Below are 5,312 nucleotides of genomic sequence, written 5' to 3' on the forward strand. Positions count from 1 at the left end.
AACAGCTCCTCTCATATGCTGGCACATTTTATACACATTTCGGACACTATTTTTTCTCTTTATAATTTAGTTCCAAATTTCATTTTACTTGAGTTCAAACCCTCTTCTTTTAATTTAATCCTTGACTATCTAATAACTTTTTAATTTAATCCAGAATTTCATTTTATTTGAGCCCAACAAAGTTCCATCTAAGGAGAGAAGAAGAGAAGGGAAAAAAACCTATAAACAAGAAAGTATCTGATCCTTCTATTTTACAAGGACGACTTCTCATGCTTATGTCTACAAGTGTAAGGAACATTATAGATAGAGAGCATGGAAAAAATATTAAAGGAAAGTGAATCAAATATTGTTTTTAATAGAGTTAGACCTTTGAATATCTAAGGTGAGGAGTCAACCTTATCATATGGATCCATATACATCCCATATTAAGAAAGTCTTTGGATAAAATATGTCTTAGGTAGAGTACTAGAATCTTTTCAATAGGGGTAGAACTATGAACCAACAAACTAAAATGCTCTTGACTTTGCATATATGTCCTATAATTATAGCCAGACTTTTTTAATTCCTAGAATATAGATTGTATTTCTTGATAAAATATGAGTCTAATGAGATTATTAAGATGGATGCTAACTAGGTTAGCTCATTGTGGCAACATCATGACTTGGATTGTAAATTTAACAGGTTACCCTGAATTGATCATGTTTAATCTAATATATCTTTATTTTAATATTAAAATTAATGATATCATCTTATTTTTTTAAGACAAAACATAGTTTTATTAATTCATTTAGGTTGCTTTGGACCTATTAAATCAACTCAATCCCTTTATAATGATTTTCACATGATTTAATTTAAAGCTTTGATTAGGCAAGGAATAAGTTAAAAATGTTATAAGGCTTCCTATTAGGCCAAGATATCAAAGAGTTCTGCACAACTTGCATAATTTTTTTGGGTTTAATAAATGACACTATCAAAGAGTTCCGCACAACTTGCATAATTTTTTTGGGTTTAAAAAAACAACATTATTTATTTAAAAAAAATCAAATAACATTGTCTTATAGATTGTCTTTAATTAGATTAATTTTTGATTGGTTCATCCTAGTATGTTATGAGTTTACTATCATTTTGAATCTATGCCCGCAAAGAAGCAACAAAACTAGTGTTGGTCTATATTTAATGAAAGGAGGGAACCCTTGAATCCTAAAAACATAAATGAATGTTGATTCTCACTACGTAGCCATTGCTTAATCACTCATGCATATGGCACGCCATTGTTATTAAACTCAATCTTATAGGTTGATTTAAGACTTCATCGACTCGCCTCCTAGCCTAAGCCAGATGTAAGAAAAATCATCTTGAAGTCGACTTGATGAACGTTATGGGTCAACCCGTGATATGATCAACTCAATCAAAAACTTGGTTTAATTTAAAAAAAAATCAAAATGGTATCATTTTGACTTCTAAAAAAAATAATTGACTTAAATTAACTCACTTAATTCATGACCTGGGTCTTATACAAGGTTAATCCTTGAGTTATGTGTAACAATTATGTTGCATACTACTAACTACTTGTAGATTTAAGAAACGTTAGTCCCTTTCCTTGGTTGTAAATGATGAAATCATTTTAAAAACAAAAAAAAATTACAAAAGTCAATATGGATGTTGCACATTGATGCTAGCTACCAAAAAAATATATAAATGTACTTCAAGATATTATTTATATTGATATCCATCTCCATGCAATTTTGGGTCGTCAAAGTCACAACCATATGCTTTATATATGTATAAAATTTTTTGCAAACGCGTAACTTTTTTCTATCTTTAAGTAATATCATTTTTTTATGTCAATAGCACTTGTTTATCACCACCATCTTTATCAAGAATACACTTGGCACAATAACTAATCAGGACTCAACTTGATAGAAAATTATTGTTACCTATAGCAAACACCTCTATCAAAAATACACTTGGCACAATAACTAATCATGACTCAACTTCATAGAAAAATATTGTTACCTATAGCAAACATTGCACACACCTAGATATTATCTTTTTATTTCAAAGCTTGCGCACAACATGACATTATGGATAGTTAATAATTTTTTCTTATATGAAAAGCATTAGATGACATTGACAAACATATTTTTTTCCTCTAATAGATTACCAGCTCGATAATCAATATTGAGTATCAATTTCTTTATCAATGATACACCAATTTTTTCATTCTCCGTGGTTTGATATCAATGTTGTATAAAGACACCAAGTCACCCAATACAAAGCCAAAGCCATTGAAAGCCATGCAAGATACAAATTCCAGGTCATACAAATTCTTTCATACCACATACATATGCTACGTATAAATACATTACAATATCCTTGAATTTTACCATTTAAATACAGCTATATATAATTTGTAAATTTCACAAGGATTCTTTTGTATTTTTTAATTAGTTTATCATGTAATAATTATACTTATTTTATAAAAAATTTGGCAGGGTTTCTTTCACATGTCAATATACCAAGTTATCGATATTTTCACTTCTATCCACCACTTTAATTTATCCAATCTCAATTTTGATCCAATCATCCTGAATCATGTCTTATATAAACGCAACCATAATTTTTCATTATCTTAACAATTCAATTATATATTTAAACATGAATTTAAAATATAACTAAATATTGAAATCTAAACAAGAACACATAAATTGCATACAAAATATTTACTCTACGCAATATATTATTATTTCTAATAATAAATACAAGTTCATAATTAATTAACTTTTAAGATTAATTACAATCTCAAAAATGATAATATAAGCATTACATGTCTCAAAATACTATCCTAATAATATTTAGTCATACATTCAAAAGATTTTAAACATGTCATATATTTACAACAACTATATTATTGTATACTATACTAATTGTTATTACTTCGATCAAGAGTCTGTAAAGGACATGTAATTGAATTGTATACTATACTAATCACTATTACTTCGATCAAGAATGTATAAAGGACATAAAATTAAATATTTAACTGATTGGATTAAAATAATATTTGATATAAAAAAAGTTAATATCCATAAAGTTTTACTAATTCTCCTCAGTATGTCCTTATCTCTAGTATTATCACCATTAATTTAAATATCCTTATAATATTACACTTCTTAATAACCAATTTTCATAATCAGAATTTGATTATTAATATTCTATCTATTTTCTCAAGGAGGTCATTCATCTGACAATCCAACTGATTTCACTACTTTGATAACCATCTCAATTACTAATAAATTTCGCAATTCATTTGATTGTCATTACTCTAGTGACCCCTTATGGTTACTAATAAGTTCGGTAATCCATTTAATTACCAATAATCCAGTAACCTCTTACGGTTACCAATAAATCCAGTAATATCTCGATCCTGCAAGTTTCTTTTCTTTTCTTTTTAACACATTCATTAACATTTTATTTTAAAAAGGATATACAATTATGGAATAAATTCTAAAATTCAAAAAAGATGAAAACATCTATCTACTGCTCTTGACAATCTCACTCCTTCTAACTAAGCTCTTTTTCTAGCAACCTCCAATATAATGATAGGATTTGCATTCATTATAAACTTATCCATAAGCCCAATATACCTAATTTTAAAGCATGATAAATTATTTAATAAAATCATCGCATCAAATAATCCAATTAATTGCAAACCATATTTTTCTAAAATTTAATTTCATTATAAATCAATATATACTAATTCACTTAAAATTCTATTTAATGTCAAGACAACATCAACATGTATACCCTTAGGAAATAAACATGATTTCACCAAAATCATGTAATTTTTTTATAGTTACTTTATCACCCATCATCTCATAACCAAACAACATGATATTCAATTAGAAATACATTAAATAAATATACTTATTTATGTAAATTATCGTTTCTTTTTCTTTTGATAAACCTATATTTTTATTAGCAACAATAAGACCTTTTTCTCTTAATCACATTATGTAAATTATTTCATTCACTCGTAATTCCTTTACATACAAATTTATATAAAATGTTCTCTATTTTTCACCTACCGTGGTCATATTCTTCTCCCTTCCAACCACTATAATTCCTTTGTTAATTTTCTCTTAATTTACATATATATATATATATATATATATTTAAAAACAAAATAATTTAATCAACCCTTCAATTTCTTCTTTCATGGCCGACCATACACCATAACACACAAACATAAGTTATTTTTTCTATAATTTCACTAGTATCACAACTAAATATAAACCAATAATACCAATTCAAACTAATTTTTCAAAAACTTAATTCAGCCATTTCAAATCCTAAATATAACTTGAAAATTTCAACTCAAATCAGCTAATTATCATGAAAACTTATTAAAATCAAAGGAGAATATATTACTAACAACTTGTATAAGCCTTAAATGTGCTCCAAATAAATTTCTAGAATTCCCTTTCTTTCGTTCTTCCTTGGACAACCATCTCTTCCTTTTTATTTATCTCCTCACACTTGTTTTCCTCTTAATTTGGTGTTTAACACACTTAATTCTTACTAACCTTCCAAGTTTTCTCTTTCATTTTTACTTTTTTCTAAGTTTTTTCATGAGTCGCCTAAGAATTTTCTAGAGTTCTTTCCTTTTCTCTCCTATAATTTTGCCCAGCCAAGCATTCCCTCCCTTTGGTAAAAGTTTTATCTTAGTGTGAGACCTATTTTTATTAACATTAAGGCTTTATTTGCTTCCCGGAATTCACTTTTTGGAAAACCACTTACCAAACTTTCTTGTGTTTGTTTGTCGTTATAAAAGTTGGTCAACGGAAAACACTTTCCAGTCAAAGAAAAAATTAGTTTGATTTTCAAGAAAATATTTTCCTAGAAAATTTAGGTAAAAAACACCTTTTGGAAGTTGTGAAAAAAATTAGAAATGTTATATTATTTGCTGATTATATCAAATTTGGTCCTCAAACTTTTAATTGCTATACATATTTTGTTTTGAATATTTTCAATTTCATCTCTTAAAATTTAATTTTTATATTAACTTTGATCCTTATTTTTATAATTGTTATTTGTCTTTTCTTATCATTTTTTTATTGAAATTTTATATATATCAAATTTGATCCTCATTCTTTTGATTGTTACTTATTTTATTTAAAATAATTTATAAAATGTTAATTATTATTATTTTAATTTCTTCATCTTTTATTATTTTAATTTTTTAGATTTGATCTCTATTATTTTGATTATTATTTATTTTATTTGAGATAATTTATGAAATTATATTTTTTTTT

This window comes from Populus euphratica, unplaced genomic scaffold (genome assembly GCF_000495115.2).
Source record: "Populus euphratica unplaced genomic scaffold, PopEup_1.0 scaffold327.1, whole genome shotgun sequence".
Taxonomy (NCBI): domain Eukaryota; kingdom Viridiplantae; phylum Streptophyta; class Magnoliopsida; order Malpighiales; family Salicaceae; genus Populus; species Populus euphratica.